Source organism: Meleagris gallopavo, chromosome 1 (assembly GCF_905368555.1).
Source record: "Meleagris gallopavo chromosome 1, MGAL_WU_HG_1.1, whole genome shotgun sequence".
NCBI classification, from domain to species: domain Eukaryota; kingdom Metazoa; phylum Chordata; class Aves; order Galliformes; family Phasianidae; genus Meleagris; species Meleagris gallopavo.
The window spans coordinates 85,580,147-85,598,626 of record NC_139404.1 but is presented as its reverse complement, the minus strand read 5'-3'; the positions used below and the strand labels follow the sequence as shown (position 1 = coordinate 85,598,626).

General features: G+C 38.1%; 1 long non-coding RNA gene across 32 annotated transcripts in view; it reads right to left on the bottom strand.

Moving 5' to 3' along the window:
* The window catches only part of LOC116217324 (uncharacterized), a 353,825-nt gene that overhangs the window by 126,181 nt on the left and 209,164 nt on the right, over positions 1-18,480 (bottom strand). For 14 of the 32 annotated variants that reach the window (XR_014887236.1, XR_014887246.1, XR_014887237.1 and 11 more), the window contains 2 exons: positions 11,865-11,978; positions 5,984-9,648 (listed from right to left, as the gene is read on the bottom strand). This is a non-coding gene — a long non-coding RNA (uncharacterized LOC116217324). Of the gene's footprint in view, positions 1-521; positions 591-1,116; positions 1,174-5,983; positions 9,649-11,864; positions 11,979-18,480 lie in introns of all 32 variants that reach the window. The other 18 variants (XR_014887226.1, XR_014887225.1, XR_014887228.1 and 15 more) reach the window with 10 other exon arrangements.

Below are 18,480 nucleotides of genomic sequence, written 5' to 3'. Positions count from 1 at the left end.
AAGTTCAGTTTCCTCAGCTGTGCTTTTCTGTTACAACAGTTAAGAACATCCACCCCAAGGGAACCCTAAACATAAAGCATTAAAATGAGCTGAGACCAAGAGCATCATGTCTGTATTCTTCACACTAATGGTTGCACAAGTATTTCAGGCACGCCGATAGGGACTGCTATAGGCCCAACTAGTGAAGATAGATGTTATAAGCAAACACATTCTAGATAAGGAAGATGGAAAATGACGGGTATATTTCCACAATAAATAATAATAAAAAAAAAAATTGTGAACTTCTAACAGCTGTTACAAAGGTTCTGATTACCCAACATTACTTCAGGTCCACACTTTGTACCTGAAGTACTTCAAAACAAGTGAGAATAAATTTTTAATGTCAGCAAAGAGATCAGAATTCACACAGATTATATTCTAAGATTGGAACAAACATTAGAAAACCACAGGCAGATTACAAAAACTCGATGTGCAGTTTAAAGCTCCCTAGATAGAAACATAAATTTTAAGAAATAACCCACCTTGAGGAAAAGTGACTGAGGAAAGAATGCAGATAGATCCCCCTGAATTATGGGTCAGTATATCTCCATCTGCAGAGGAAGGAAGTAAAGAAAGATTTATATGAATTGTAAACTGGGGAGTGGGAGAGTTTATATTCAGACTGGCTGTTGAAGCTGCTAACACAGAAAAAGAGTGGTACTGTGAGGGAGCAGGAAACTATGAAGCACTGGATATAGCGATAGAAATAGATAGAAACTTTCAAGTGATGCTTTTAAGAGAGCAATAAGGTTCTAAGTTTACTTTAAGATCTGTAGTTTATCTAGAACTGATAATCATAAATAGAAAAGTAGCTTCCAACTTCATCTAGAGGCATGCAAGTTACTAAAATATACAGAAAAAAATATAGAAATATGTACAATACTGAAAGTTCTAGTGACGTTTACAAGAAAGAATGGTAGTAGAAACATTTTGAATTTATGTAAACTGTTTCATTCAGGTTCTGCTTAATGCATACTAGAAAATGCACTAGAAAGCACATAATGATAGAAAAATCTTTGTCTAGAGCTTCCAATAGAGCCCAAGCTCAACAAGAACAAAAATAGTATGATGCTTTACCAGCAAACATCCAAGGAGAAATCCAATTTTTGTATAGATTAATTTGCTTTCATATACCTGTAGAGATATATACATAATTCTTAATGATAATATGTTCTGGTGGACTACTTGATACGAAGAAAGATATAAAGGGAATGAAGGAGCTACTTTATGAGAGAAGACAAAAAGGGATGAAGGACTTCAGTCTGAAGAAAAAAAGATCTGAAAGAATAAGTCTGAGGTTGATTAAACCATGCAGGCAGTGGATAGGCTGAATGCAGAGCACTTGCTTGTAAAATCCTGCAATAGTATAGAGAGCACTTAAGCAAGATCTACAGATTGGTTTAAAACAGATTAAAAAAAAAAATCCTTACATGCTTGCTGTCGTAGCAGGCTGCAGTTGCAGGCAGTGTCTACAGGTTCAGAGACAAATCATGGACAAGAGGTCCATAAACAGATACTAAAAGCCCTAGATGGCAGTATTGGCAGAAGACTGAGGCAATACCAAAATAAGGGACTGATTGCAGAGAGAGGCCAGTCTCCAAGTCTCTTGACAAAACTACCACTCTAGTATCACTGTCAGGAAAAAGTTCTAGGCATGACGAACCACAGATCTTGCTGAGCGGAGCCTCTCTTACAGTATTAAATGTTACAGTCCTGCCATATCCTACTAGAACTCAGTCTTCAAATAATAAATAAATGCAATTAGAAAATCAACAAACCAAACACTTTGTGCTTCTAGCTCTTTCTTTTTTTCTACATCTCTCTCTTTTTGTTGCTGTTTGTTAAGGCACCAGTTTTCATATTAAAGACTGTTGTACCTTTAAGTGCTAATACTGGCTTGTCATTATGATTACCAAAACTGTAATATCTCCCACTTCCACCTCTTCCATTCGTCCCCATTCTCCTTCCCAGTGTGCACTCCATCATTCAAAAATACACATTCTCACATGACAAAATGGTAAGAAGGGCCACTATAACACGAAAGGTTTCCATTGAATCTTTTTTCTCTTTAAGCACTTCCAGAGAGGCATTAAAGTGCAACTTCTCACAGCCCTGAAATGCAGCCAGCTCAGAGGCAGACTGCTGCAGGTGTTTAATAGTTCCCAGCAGCACTAATCAGTAGGTAAGGACAGGAGGTTAAGAAGGGTACTATGTCTGAAGAAAATGAACAATCTCATTTCAAAGGTCTTATATTTCTTTAAAGCAGTCAAGAAGAAGACAAAAAGAGAGCAAGAGACAGACATAAAACACAAACACTAGAGAAGGCAATCTAAAAGGATACTGAACGTATGATGGACTTTATGGAATAAGAGAGGTGAAAGATGATGAGTGCTTGGAAAGTAACTTCTGCTGAAAGCAGGGAATTTTCATGATCTGGAGACCTTTAACCTATGCTACATATGTCAACAGTTTTGTGTAAGGAAGATTTTCCTCACTATTTAACAATGAGATATTAGCAAGGCAGACAGCATTTTGAGCTGCGGTATAGAAAAAGTTGTCCTGTAGTAAGATAAACAATCCATGAAACTATTGCACATTTTCCAACCCACCTTATGTTATTTTTTAGCAAGACTGCTCTTCTGTAAATCTTTTATTTTTCTGATTCTTTCCTTCATTTTCAACAGCAAAACAGTTTTTTCAGTAAGACAAAATGAGTCAGGATCAGAGACTCAAAGCATTTAAATTATTCTCAAAGCAAGCAACTACAGAATGTGTGGTCCTAGGAAACTCAGAAAAGAAGCTAACTGTAGATACTGTAGGGGGAAAAAAAAAAAAAGCATTTAATAGATATGGACCCTTATTTCCTTAACAGAGTCATATGGCATAAATCTACATTGCAAAAATGGATAACTCTGGTCTGGCCCAAGCAAAATTCCCAGATACGCCTGCATTCTTGCAGGAGGTTTCTTATACCTTACCTTTCAGTTTTTGTTATCCTGGCCATGTACACATCTTAGTACATACAGCACACAACTTCTTTCCTTAATGATATCCGTAAAAAAAATCCAGGGAGACTTCAATAGAAATTAAATTGAATATATTAATTGTATTTGAATACCCAAGTTCATTGATGCAAGTTTTTTATTTCATTTGAATGACTGCTATCTATTACATGCAATATTTACTGCTAGTTCAGCCCTATGTGACAAACTCCACGAATCTGGACCTGTGTAAAAGAACAGAAATCCATGGGCCTCTGATGGGATGCACCCATGAGTTCTGGAGTGACTGCCAGACTGCCATCTAATATTTCTGATAGGTGATGACAAATGTGCAAGATGACTGAAGACTGAAGGAAAGGTGATGTCACATCAGTCTTCAAAAAGAGCAAGAAGGAGAACCTGGGAGATTACAGGCTAGTCAACCTTATCTCTGTCCCTGAAAAAGGTGTTGGAACAGCTTATTCTGGATGTCTTCTCCAAGCAATTGGAGGAGAAGAAAGTTATCATAAGTAGTCAGCATGTATTCACTGAGAGGAAATCATGCCTGACCAACCTGGCTGCCTTCTCTGATATCATATCTGCCTGGGTAGACGGAGGGAGAGCAGTGGATGTTGTACACCTTGACTTCAGCAAGGCTTTTGACACTGATTCCTGTAACATCCTTGTTGGTAAGCATAGGAATTGTAAGATAGATGAGCAGACAGTGACTCTAGTCACTGCTTGTTTTCTGAATAGCTATTACACAGGACAGTGTTTGGATGTCTAGATTAATCTTCCTTGTGGAACAGGTGCCTTCTGCATGCAACATATCTCACTGATGGTGAGGATACATGAAATGTCAGCAGTTGAAGACTTTTAAAAACAATGTACATAGCAATATTTCTCCTGCTATGCAGAGACAAAAAAGTTTTGGGATTATGTAGGTAAAAATAGTATTGACTCTGATAACTTTTCCCATGCCAGGAAGTCTGGATCAGTCATGTTGATGCAGGCAAGCTGATCGTTCTGAGGTAAAAGACTTTCTGAGGAGCGTCATAGTGCTCCTACCTGCTTCTTACTAGCTGGGAACAGTGACGCAAGTAATGGGATAGCTGTGAAATACTGTTGCAGTCTCTATCTTACTATCTCCTAATTTCAGTCACTGCAGAGACCCAGCACTTGCTTTCAGGAAGTGTCAGCTGTTTGTAAACCCCATCATTAGTTGTTATCCCACTGGAGGATCCACAGTTCTTTAGGATGAAGTGTTACCTACACTTTCTTTGACATTGTTGGGACCCAATCCTCATGTAGGGAAGGTCCTATCTACAAAGTAGCAGAGATGGTCTACTCACTTTTGCACAGTTACTTTGGGAAAACAGGACTGGTTTCCTTTTGGCTGTTCCACCCTGGATCATTTTGATGATAAAATTTATAGGGTAGTCTTATAAACACTTGTATCAGCAATAATAGAAGATGGAGAAAGGAGTAACCAGTAAGGGAAGAACATGCTTGTCTAGATGCATCCCTACCAAAACAAATATTTAATGATCACAGAAAAAAATATAAAGTATTACAAATACTGAAGTTAACACTCGGAAAACTATCAGTCTTTTAAAATGAGCGTCATTTTAAAATTGAGTAGTCATTACTTCTTTATATGAACTTTCCAGGCTTGCTAGAAGATATTCAAACATAATACATCCATATTAAGAATTTTGGAATAAATAAAAATATACTGTAATCTGATCATTGATCAAGGGCAGTTTCTAATGAGTGCAGTGGGTATAATGAGATGAGCCTGAATGCTTAACAAGCCAATTAACTATCCAAACTGGAAAAAGCAACTGAGGAGTTGGGCTAATACATCTGGCATATTGCTGTGGTGACCTCGCTGTGCTGTTTCTGCATTCTATGACCAGTCCCACTCTGCTTTGCCCTGCACACAAGTATCAGCTTGCTCAGAGCTCAGGATCACCTCATCATGCACAGCCAGAGAAGTGCCTCCCACCTCCCCCAGTTTGTGCAACTGGGCTTATCAGAAGCTGAGAAGAAAGGTAACTTCTTCCTCATCCTCCAGGCTAACCAATCTACTGGGGCTCTCAGCAAATAAGCAGCCTATGGATCAGTGTGGATTAGTTGCTACCGAATGGATATTTTCTCCCTACTTCTGAAATACTATGGAGCAATGTATAAAGACTTGCTCCCTGCATCTCTCTAAAGACTACAGAGAAATCAGACGAGTACATACAAATGCATGTCAGTCAGGTGTGATTGATACTCTTTGTTTGAGAGACAGTATTAGATAAGTGGCACAGGCTCCAGCACTGTCAGCTGGTCACCTCCCAGCTTTCCTCTTCAGCCTACAGACACATTCTGGCAATTAGGCATGCATGAAGAACTTCCTCTCTTAATACAAAATATTCTCACTTGTTTCCAAATAGGCACAATGTCTAGGACCCAGCCTATGGTTAACCCACCTCAATTTCCTTGAGACCTTCATTTATACCTTTACTCTCTCTTCTTTCCTTTACACATTCCAGTTTCTGCCTGGCCCTATTATTAATGCAGAAGCATGGGGAACGTGCAGGATTATGCAGCCAAAGAATAGACTAGGAGAGGGACAAGCACAGAGCTACACTTCCCATCACAGCATGGTATGAGATCTGAAAAGAGATCTGTCAGACTCTGAAGGGATGGGTATTACTGCAATTTTAACAGAAATGGTTTGTTTCCAAGAACACAGCATAGAAAAAAAATACTTTTGACATTCAGTTTCTGAAAAATAACAAATTTTAACAGATTTAGTGTTGGGTGTTGCTTAGTATGTGTGTTTTCCTGGGCTTCTTGAGCTCTGATTTCTAGCTTACCTTGCTGAATCTTCCGATCTGCCACTGAGATTACAGAACTGCAGAAGTAAGACTGCATTTTAAATAGAAGATTTGGAGTATTTATGGCATTATTACCTGGTTCAGTCAGAGAAGTTTGGAAGCTTGACTTCAAGTTTCTCATGTTGTTGCTGTGGGACAGAAAGTGGCATAAGAAAAAAAAAAGTTAATTGTTCCTCTATTTGTTCCTCTTCTTTTAATTCCAAGCAAAGATCAAACTTCAGAAATGTGAGCTTCTGTACTGTTTCTTCAGCACAGTTAGAAAACATGATTGATTCCTATAGGATGTGACTATATATATATCACCCATAAATATTCCTGGCAATTTGTCATCCTTATTACTCAGTTTCTGGCTCAGTTTAACTTTGATGAAATCTTTGGTCTGGGTCATCCAGGAATAGCTTTCACTATTGGGATACAGACATTTTCATAGCTTCTTTTTGAGGCAATAGGGATTTGGGGATTGTGTACGCCCTGTGGCTTTGAACATTTCGTATTGTTGATGTGAGTGACTGCTGAAATTTGTTTGAGAAATTTTCCTGTGGAGTACAGTTTTATAATCTCTTTAAAAAGCTCCTCGTATCTGATGCTTTTATATTAGTTTGGGCTGGCAGACTATTAAAGAAGAGGAGTCACCGATCTCAGAAGATATTTTTTCCTGTTAACTGTGCTCTTTGTACCTTTGCTTCTCCAGTGGTGAATATACCCCAAAAAGGTAGTTTATCACCTTTATGTAGTTTGTACGTGAACTGTTCTTTGGGGAGAGAAAGAGAAGGAAGAAGAAATATAAAGAAGAGGCAATCTCAGATCAATCATACCCATTTCCAAGGGATATCACCTATAAGCACTTCTGAATGGAGGGCTCCGTGCTGATTTGATTCCTCGTGTCAGAGCAAGCTGCAGGCCTGCTGTGCTGGTTGCAATCAGTGCTTCCAGGACAGGCATGGGAAGGCTATATGGATTTGTCTCAGATTCTTTTCCTGTGCCAGCAATGGGAAAAGTAGGCACACAAGATTTCTGGGTGCAGTATAATGTATCTGCAGAGGATCTAAGAACAGCATATCAAAAGAAAGGAACAGAGAATTTCTCTGACACACCTTCTTCCTCTCAGTGAAATATTTCTGAAAGGACTGCTGTTTTCATCCCTGTCTGTCCTCTGCACACTGCATATCTGTTTTTCCCCATACAAGGCACTTGTTTTGGTTTTCTGAAAAGACTTCTGCTTAGAGATTTCTGCAATTCTTTTTAGTTTAGCTGAGACAGTGTGTGCTACTCTAAAAGATCAATTGAAATACAATTTTAAAAAAAGTCAGCATCTTAGAGCAAGGTCTGTTAGACTGTGGAATAGTCTCCCAGGGATGCAATGGAAATGACTTTGCTTGCAACAAATAAAACTGCTGAAACAAAATACTAGAAATTATAGAGTAGAGAGCAAATGAGATTCTTGCAGAGACTGAGCTGGGATTTAGCAGACATGATGGGTCAGTACAGGCAGTTCTGACTTTTTTTTTTTTTTATCCTCTCCAACTCTACCTGTGTAAACAAAAAAGGAATGCATTTTGTTTAAACAAAAGAAAAAAGTCACATAAAATCACTCATTTTTTACATACCTAAATAGTTCTCCCATCGTTTAATCGAAACTGTAATTCCCTATGTTTCTGCACTGTGTTCAAAGTCATCATATATTACATATAACAGATAAAGCTTTATTTGCTTTAAGTAATTATCTCTTTTGAAGTGCATTGCCTAGATTTAAGACTTTCTAACATTTATAAGTTGCTTCACTATCCTGAAATTTCCAAAAGCTTTGTGCATGCACATTTTCTTTTTCTGAGATGGTAAGGGTTAGAGCCTTGTCTGATTTAGCTATTAATTCTCACTGTTCCCCATCCACAAACTGTGCTGCATTTCAGTTTCCACAAGCAAAACTCATAGAGCAAGCTGAGGCAATTCAGCAGAACGTGCCACAGCATCTGTTCATTGTATTCAGTTTTCAGGACACTATTTCCTTCTACTTCTTCATATAAATTGTGATGAAACACAAGAACCATGACATATTCTTGTCCTGTATACCAGAAAGAAGCCATTTTATTTTAAATGCAGAAGTAGTTCGATGTTCATGGAATACCAGGAAAGGTCAGGCTTAAAGCATTTCTCTCATTTGTCTGGATAAAATGTAATAAATCATATATTCCCGATGGAAGGTAAAGAGTCTGAGTAAAATTCTAGTAAAATGGAATTGGATGCTTATGAAAGCTATGGTACTCCTCTGCCTCTAATCTATAATGTCTGTTACATAAAAAAGAAATCTCATAAAGTGTCCTGGAAGGAAGTAGGGCCAAATTCTTTCTTGTCATTTCTGGCTACTTCGCAAGCTCCTTGTGGCCCACTGGGCACTATGGGAAAGACGTGGTTGGACCATCTAGGATAAATACCTGTAAAGATGGAAGTGTGAAGTGAACAAGGCCCACAGATTCAAAGCCACAAGCTTTGTATAGGCTTATCATAAGAAAACAAAAGCTATATGTTTAAGTGCAGGTGACAACAGCTAGTTGCATTAAAAGATCCGTGTATGAGTTTTATTGCTGATTTTAGATTACGCTTGTCTTTATCTTGGATAGAGGAGATCAGAGCCTCTGGGGGAGAGAAACGGAAAAAAAAAAAAAAAAAAAAAAGCAGAAATTTCAGCTCTTAGCTCCAGGGATGTAAGGATGACCGAAATGGAACAGCTGGGATACCCAGATTTATTCTTTTAATAGATGCTGAAAAGAAGATCTCGTTGCCTTTCTCTGTTGTTCCAGTTTTAAGAGCATAGTGTTGCACAAATCTATTTCTAGGATAATCAGTGAATGTCATGGATATCCATAATGAACTTACAGATCCCTCGGATGAATTCAAGGAGCCCTGGATCAGACCCAAAAGTGCAATACATATTTCAACAATTGATCCCTTTTATATCTGAAACTGAAAAATCTGTACAAGAGGTAGGTCACAGATTTCTCATCCCCTATCTATGGATAATTTTAAGGATTTGGATCATTTTTAAGCCTGAACTCTACAGTTAGTTTGCTTTAAAGCTCCATATTGTATCTGGTTTTCCCGTGGGCTTTTATTTTCATTTGATTTCAACAGATGTTATTTACAGCTATTTCTCTCTGCTTTGGAGAAGGATTTATCATTGAGAAGTATTTTCTTTTTAGCACGCAAATACATAAAATCCAGGCATGAAGCCTGACCAAAACAGCTGGAAAGTGACACCGAAATTAACGCTATAGAGCTGCTTCTCTAATCTGCTGAGCAGTTTATATAAATGCAGTTTAAATAAAATAAGTCTGCAAGCAGCAAAGATTAAAGGATATTAAATCCTGGCTTTATAAATGATGGCCATGATAGCAGGAACTACCCCATCGTGTGCAATTTTTTCTTTCATATAACGAGGTTATCTGGCCTCACAAGCTTCTTAGGGTAAACTTAATTAAAGTAATTTAAGAGAAAAAATGCAAAAGAAGAAAAAGGTAGCTGTTTTGATTTTGGAAATGAAGTATCTTAAAATATGTATATTTCTGTGTGCCAGAGGTATGTCTCCCTGTACATAGTGGGGGACTTAGAGGGAGAAAGCTGTCGCATATTTCTCTTTCCTATGACTTTGCATACACAGAAACACAAAGATGAATGGAAAATTCATTTACCTTGTTCTTAGCATGGAGGCAGAGGGAGGCAGGAGGAGGGGCATTTCCCTTTTCCTGGGAGACAAGAGCTCAGTGAATAATAAAGGTTTCCTCTAAGAACAGAATATGCTACACATGCTGGCAATGTATTTTGCAGTGTTTCTAATTTCTATACAGCTGTGATTCGTGGATATAATAAAATATTGATACCTGTTTCCACCATTCTATCATGCAGCAAAAAAGTCTTTATGTGATCTAAATTTAGCATTTCTGCAATAAACTGGAGACTGCAAGTTGTTTCTTGCCCTGGTTGAAAAGCTCTGTGCCACCCCATCTGCTGCTCCAAATGCCAGACCTCAGAAATATCACTGGATGGCAGGCCTATTTGTAAAGGAGTATTTGCTATTGTATTCAAGTTTCTGATTAGCTTAGTAAAAACATTTCCCTATCAGTTTGTATTACTGAGCTGTTGCTGAGCTACAGGCCCAAGTCTAATCTCAGATTGATGAAGTGTATCCAACATGACATTTGACTCAATCTGCTCATAAATAATAATAATACTTTACATTTATAGAACCTTTTCAACAGGAGCTCTCTCAAAAGGTCTTTTTGACCTCCAATTTATCTGTTGTGACTCTCCCTGAATTAGAGGCAAGTGTAATGTCCTCTACTCCACTACCACATTTGGTATGGCAATGGCCATGAGACAAATTACATTCACAACGAGATTTCAGCTGTCTTATCTACACGATGCTCAACAATCCATCTCAGTGGGTATCACTTGTAATATTATTAGGGACTCAATCACTCAGAAATCTGCCAACCATATACAAATCTGAATGCTTGATAAGTACAACTTCATTTTTTTCCAAATCTGGAATCTACAAACCACAAATAATTACATAGACTTAAGAAGGTAGTTTGGCAATGTTGATTCCAGAGTAGTTCTAATTTTAAGTACAATTCTCTGAGGAATGAAAATATTACTTTCATCAAGTGAAAAAAAGAGGCTCCAGGGCTTATTCTGGGTGTTTGTTCCTCTGCCTTAACTAGAGAACCTAAAGAAGTAATGTCACACAGTGGTCTATTTCAATACCAAATCTAAATGTTTGCTCAGGTCATATCAAAATAAGACTTCGGTCTGTTTATTGTTAGGATTTTTTTTTTCCACCTTAGCTTGTGAGGCTAGATTTTTAAAGGCATGAAGGCATCAATCAATGCAGATAGGTGTCTTCAGATTCATGTGCTGTGCCTATTGCAGCTGTTGAAGTCTAAATCCCATGAATAATATCACCTTTGATAAATTGTGGAGGCTGGCTTCAACAGTCTGCCAATGCACAGTATCCATCTACATTCCTATCTGCCTAGAACTCATCATAACACGTTTTCTCCTGGTTCCTGGTGAAAGCAGAGGTACAACTTTTATTGTCTGCAAGAACAGAACTCAGCCAAGTGGAATTCTAGCCTTTTTATTTTTAAGGTAATTTATTTAATAGAGATAGTTTTATTGTTGATGTTTTGTGTGCTCTTGGTTTGTGTTTATGTGTGTAATATTCTTCTGATTTGAAAAAATCCTCATTTACTTAGGTTACTTTACAGTAGCTTTATGGCTCACGGGCTATTCTAAAGACAGCCATGAAAAACTTTACAAAAATACGTGGAATGTGCAGAGATAGAAAAAGAATGCATCAACTCCTGCATGCGAAATTCTCAGCTTGTAAATGAGAGATTCAACCATAAATTCCTTCTCTTAATCAGGCAGAACAAGGACAAACTTTGCACTCAGTGCTTAGAGATTTTAGCTATGCCGGCACAAACTCTTAGATCTCTGGTTTTACATCAAAAATGTAGAAAATCCTCTGTTTAATCCAGTATGGCTCTGTTCCCAAATTATGCCAATAAGGCCATTATACAGCATCTTGTCCTTGATAAGATGCCCATAGAATCAGCAAATACCAAAAGTAAGCAGAACTATGGTCTTATAATAGGCATGTTCCTTTACACATCCTGGCCAGGTCTGTCTTTTTTCGCTTTGTTGTTTTGTTTCTGCTTCTTGTTTTTTGTTTTTAAATCTTCTTTCACCTGTTGATACTCCCGGACTCACATCCAGACCTGCAGCACTTCCCATTTCTAGAGACTAGTTGTCTGCAAATCCATTATATCACTTCTTGGAAATTCCAATACATATTTTCTAGCAGTTTAGGCAAAGGTTCCAGACAGAACCTTAGAATTAAAAAATTTCATACCTCCCTTGCAGTGTTTCAGCACTAATGGTAGACATCCCGTCTCACCTCAGAACAGATGTGGAGCTTTTGGAGAGAGTACAGAGGAGGGCCACAGAGATGATCCAAGGGCTGGAGCACCTCTCCTATGAAGACAGATTGAACAAACTGGGCTTCTTCATCCTGGAAAAGAGAAGGGTACAGGGACACCTCATTGCAGCTTTCCAATATTAAAGGGAGTTTATAAACAGGAGAAAAATCAAATTTTTACATGGGTAGATAGTGATAGGACAAGGTGGAATGATCTTAAAGTGAAGGAGGGAGATTTAGATTGGATGTTGGGGGAACTTTTTCTCTGAGAATGATGAGGTACTGGAACAGGTTGCCCAGAGAGGCTGTGAATGCCCCACCCCTGAAGGCTGAGTTGGATGGAGCTCTGGGCAACCTGATCTAGTACTTGCTCTAGCAGCTGACAGCCCTGCCTGTGGCAGGGGGGTTGGAACCTGATGATCCTTGAGGTCCCTTCCAATCCATGCCATTCTATGATTATATGATTCTATCTATGATTAGGTGATTCTGTGATTCTATAAACTCTCATAGAGATAGATAAACTAAAAATATACTATATATCATCTTTGCAGTTTGGCATCTGATAGCAAACTGAAATCAAAAGGTTAAGTCAATTGTTCTGACCTCGTACCTTAAGTCTGCACTACTCATTCCTACCTTCCTTCAGATGAAGCAATCACATAAAAATGAAGCACTTTCTAATAAAAACAGTAAGTGTTCAGACCTCTATTCAAGACAGAAGGAATTTTGATAGTTCTGATTTTATGGACTGTAGACTAGGGAGGCAAAGTATGTTGATTTTCTTATAGAGGATAGAAATAAAGTGAAATGAAAGCAGATGGATCTGCCCTAGCAGTGAACCATTGGATACAATACTTTGCTTCAGTGAGTATCCAAATTATTTTCAGGTAGTTTGGCACATAGGTAATTTATGTGCTTCGTTCTCTGCCTGCTATTTAGAAGCCGTTTCTCAAGCAGGGATTGTTCTCTGAACTGTTCACCTTTGCATGCACTATTTCACTCTTAACTCTTCTAATATTCCTCTTAAGGTTAACTTAGTGAAGTGAATTCAATACACTTTTTTGTTGCACTCAGAGACTGTGCTTGTGGCTAGAGTCAAACTGAAAAAGGCAAGGGTGCTCCTAGGTGACTGCCTGCTTGATGACTGAGTGCATGATGCAAGAGAGGCTGTCCCAGCCGTGATATGTTTGCTGTCACTGAGCAGAAGGAGCTATGACTGCAGTGTCTCTGCAAAGAGCAACGCCATCGAGTACATTTTTTGGACAAAAACTGAAAATTTTTACTTTGAGATCTGAAATACAAAAGCTGACTTCTAGATGTAGTGATTTGTTTCATACTTTGGGATATAAAGCAGAAAACTGAAGCACAAATTATTGCCTCAGACAAGGTACAACTCAAGAGTTAAAACCACTCAATATCCTGAGTTCCCTGATCCCACAAACACAAACCAATTGTCCCCTTCACTTGTGAAGCCTAGGGTAGAGAGGCGATACTCTCCATAAGGGCAGTTACAGAAGACTTTCAGAGGAAGCAGCTGAAAAACGAACAGCTGTCCACAATGGGACTTTAATACCTGGAAATCACAGTACTGAAGTATCCAGAGTGTCTATACAGAAAGACTCAAACACTTCAGAAGAGCAGGATACACATTTGCGTCATTACATCATGCCTCAGTACATCCTTCCTCCAACAAATTAAAACAAAAAAAAGTCAAAGACCTCGAATGAGTATGGTAGCAGCATTATTATAAGACATTTCTAGGTAACACCACCATATATATGTGATTTAAATAACAAATACACAAATGTATCTTTGGAAGTTCTCAGACTTTTCAAAACCACCTGAAAGAGCTGACGCAAGTAGATTTACAGAAGAGGATAAATCTTGGCAAAATACTGCAGAGCAGCTTAATTAACCTGCTTCGGGGAAACCTAGTTTAATTGCTGGACTGCAATCACTTCCGATAAGGTCTGATACTAACATTATTACCTGTCTGTAAATGTATGTTCATCAGATATTCTTCCTAAGGCAGCTAAATAAAGCTGACAGCCTCTCATTTAAAATGATATATGTATATGTATTTGCTAGCATTAAAACTTGTAAAGCAACCAGTTAGAGGTCAGTAGCTAATTTTATTAAGAAAAATAGAGATGGTAGCTTCTCCCAACATTTTCCCCCTGATGTTACTGCAATGTTCATTTTCTATACTGTTCTTCTGGCACAGAATTTCATTACTGTGTGGACCACTTCCCACAAGCCTTTCTGGCATACCATTTCCTGAAGAGCAAAATGAAGCATCTTATCTCATAGGTGTTAGAACGAGCTGTTCCAAAATTTGATGTTTAAAGATGTTGGGAATTTGTTTTCCCACATTTCCCTGACATTCATTCAATTTCAATAATGAGCTGAAGAATTTTTTGCTGTTCTAGTTGTGTGAAGGCACCTTTGAGTGGAGACAAACAATGTGTAACTCCTAGGGTCCCTAGATTAAAAATACCTGTTATGGAGCTGCAAGCATGCTTCTGGGAAGTATCCTTAGAATAAGGAAAAACAGGCCTACTTGACTCTCTGGTCTCCTTCCAAATCTTTCTGTGAATAAGAATGCTAGTGAAACAAAGATATTACTATAGCAGTATTCTTCCAGCTTTTAACCTGTAGCTAAAAAGCTTTACTTTGCAGTGAGTACTCCACTCCAACTTACCGGCTGCAGCCTCAGACCCTGAGGTACTTGCTGTCATGTTTTAAGCAGAACACGACGTAGGCGGAGGTTTCCTGCTTTTAACTCTCACTTACAGGAGAGTTAAACATGATTCATCTCAGTAACTTGTTATTGTCAAAACAGACATCAGAAGCAGCATTTTCCAACGCCTTGGATGAAGACAAGGCATTGGTCTACATGGCTATTCAATTAGAACCAGGAAAGTCAGTCCTACATTCATATGTTTTAATGTTGTCAGATATGTTAGGAAAAAAGTGCCTAGAGGTTCCAAGCTGCAGTATTCTGGGACACTGTACGATAGCAGGGAGTGCAATGCACTCTTGATACCAATACTGAAGCTATTTCTAAAGTGTAATTCATCTATGAATTCTACCACATGCAATTTGTACGTATTTATGAAACTGCATAAAAGATTTTTTTTCCCCAGATGTTAAGCCTATCACTCTGTAGTGAACCTATCTATTGTTACATAAGCATTGAGAATTCACAGCTTGAATAAATTTTTGTTACCTAGGGAAATTTACATATGTAAATTTAAGCAGCAAAAATCCCCAACCTATTGGTATTGAAGTTTTCTTGCTTTGTTTCATAAAAAAAAAATAATCTTAAAATAATTAATCTTCTATAGAGGCACATTTTAGCAACATGTGCTATTTTGGAAATAGACAGCTAAGCTTTGTTAGCCTGCAAAATTTGCAAATAGATGAGAACCAACTTTCAGTAAATGAGATAAGGTGATAAAGCATGTACTCTTTAACTAATTGTAGACATAATACATAAAGATCCCATGAAATGACTTCTGTTAAGCTAAGCATGAGTATAAATTAGCTCAGCTGTGAGAATGGTCTCTCTCTTCTTAAGAGCTGAATAGATTTGCTGTGACACTATTATAGAAATCTCTAGAGATGCTCTGTGGATAATGATGAATATTGAATTAATTTCCAAAACTACCCCAAAACTTTTGACTCTTAGGTGTATTACCAGGCTGACAAACTTTATATGCAATCCTGTATCTTCTGTTTCAATATCAAAGCACACAACATAGTCATTATTCTCCCAAAGAACAACTAGATTAATCAAAAGGATGATTGGATTCTGCAAGTGAAGCTTTTTAAAATGTAAAATTTTATTTAGCAAACCTCAAATGACTCTTTATGAATGTGACACCCAGTGTTTGTCCAAGGAGTCAGGAAAACTGTTAGCTCAAAGAGAAAAGTCTGGGCTGGTGGAGTTCCACATCTCCAATTACAACACACAGGAGTGGCTACTAAACAGTCAACATCTGCCAACAGTTTTTACAGAATTATTCTTTTTATAGCTTAAGAAAAAGCCTGTGCTGTCTTTGTTTCTCTTGTACAGGAGCACTTGACATTTGTGACCACAACAGAGTCTTCTGGTGCTGAAGAGAAAATTTTATTTGTCTCTCAGAGAGCATCCAGATCAGAGCTAGCAACACTGTTTGAGCTGACAGCACACAAGAACCTTCCTCAGAACAAGACAGCTTACCCATGGACAGCTGTAACTGAGCAATAATTACATATGTACATTTATATTCTAGAGAAAAGGAAAGTTGCATGTAAAGACACGTGGTCAGCAAGGTAGCAGTACACAAATACAGTAGGGAATTCAAGTAGGATTCCCATTTTGCGGTGCTGTGGCTCACAGTAATTTTAGTCCAATTCCTACTTGTCCTTACGGGAAGGATTTGTGAAGAATTCAAATGTAATTAAAGAGGTTTGGGAATGCAGGGCAGATACTGAGGAAAGGCTCCAAATCCCGCTTATGGAGAGTCCCACATAGCAAGTCTGGTTTTGATAGTAACAAATTCACCAAACAGGGTGCCAGCTGTTGTTACCTGTAATCCTCCAAGACAGTGAGACCTACTACCTGCACAAGGATACTCATCTCCAGTTGCAGTTTAATACAAGTTTAATACAAGACTACTTCTACCAGAAGTTCTGCTTTTCTTTATCAAGTCTGAATATGTGGCAGCAAAAGTAAAAAAATCTGACAAGGAGCAGATCTGGAAAAGTGTCTGTCAGCCAAAACAATGAAACTAAGACCGGTTACCCACGGAAGGGAACACCAACTGTTCTTTCAGCTACTTAGTTTACTTGCTGTTAACAGCAATAGTTAGATTAGTAGGTATTTCCTCTACGGAGCATTAATCAATAAATTAATCCCCGCGTACCCTACTTCCCAAAAGGCAGAACATTCACTGTAGATAAGATTTTGCAAACACAAGCAGAGTAGAGCACAGTAAAAGAGACAGGTACAAGAAGGTATAGGAAGATGTTGTTTACCTATAAGAATGAGCTTATAAAATGAGCACTTTAACAAGGTCATGGTTTTGTAGCTTTTAACATGGGTTTAGAGATAATTGTCTACTTCATAGTAACGATCCTCTTATCAGCCTTTTTTTTTCTTTTTTTTTTTTCTTTTTTCTCGCTAATAATCAAAATTTCCAGAGCTCAGCCCACAGGAGCCCATTAGTAATTCACAAATAAACAGAGATTCAAAGAACCTTTTTCTTCTCTTCTTCTTCTTTCAGCTTCTCAAATTATGTAGTCAGGATTGTACCTGACTGTCCACAAGACTGATTAAATTGTTTTAGGTCAGTCATTTATTAGAAGACATTCAGAAAAAGTTGCACATATTTTCCTCAGAATTGATTTATATTCTGAAAGTAATATTTGTTTTCAATTTCTGATGCTTATTATCAGCTAAAATAGTAATAATTTTAAAAAAATACACAACACAAACACACACACACACACACACAAAAAAGCAGAGGAATATAAGTAAGATGTCATTTTTTAATTTCTTTTTAAACATGAAGATTAAATAGATTCATGAAACTACCAAGATTGGAAAAGACCTCTAATATTATCCAGTCCAACTGCCCACCTACCACCAATATTTCCCACCAAACCATGTCCCTCAGAACAACATCAAAAGGTTTCTTGAACAACTCCAGGGATAGTGACTCCATCACCTCCCTGGGCAGCTCATTCCTGCCTAACCACACTCTTGGAGAATAATTTCCTAACATCCAACCTATATCTCCTCTGGAGCAACTTGAGGCCATTCCCTCACATCCTATCACTGTTACATGGGAGAAAAAGCCAACCCCTACCTCACCATAACCTCCCTTCAGGAAGTTGTAGAGAGCAGTGAGGTTTCCCCTGAGCTTCCTGTTCTCCAGACTGAACAATCCCAGCTCCCTCAGTTGCTCCCCATCAGACTTGTGCTCCAGACACCTCATCAGCTTTGTTGCCCTTCTCTGAACATGCTCCAGGGCCTCAAGGTCTTTCTTGTACTAAGGGGCCCAGAACTGAACACAGTACTCAAGGCGTGGCCACATCAGGGCTGAGTACAAGGAGATGATCACTTCCCCGATCCTGCTGGCTGCACTATTTCTGATAGATGCCAGGATGCCATTGTCCTTCTTGACCACCTGGGCATACTTGGCTCATGTTCAGCCAAGAGTCAACCAAGGTGAACCAATGTGAAATAGCCTCGTGCAAAATATACAGTCAACTTCTTTTCTTTTTCTTAAAACATTCTTACTTAGATTTTAATCTAAAAGTATCTAGACACGTGACGATACTTGAAAATAGCTTTCTTATTGCAATATCTTTATAGCAGGTATTTGATATATCTGCTCCTTTAAGATTACTATTTAAGATATTGATTTATTTTTTAATTGAAAAAAGCACAGCTACAGAAATGATGGTTTATTTCATGTTTGTATTTATAGCCCCATTATGAATGTCCTTAACACATATATGGTGAAGAGTTAAACACATTCTCTATTTTTCCCTCAGATTTTCAATTCTGCTCTGAATATACCAGGCAGCAAGCACTGATTCTACT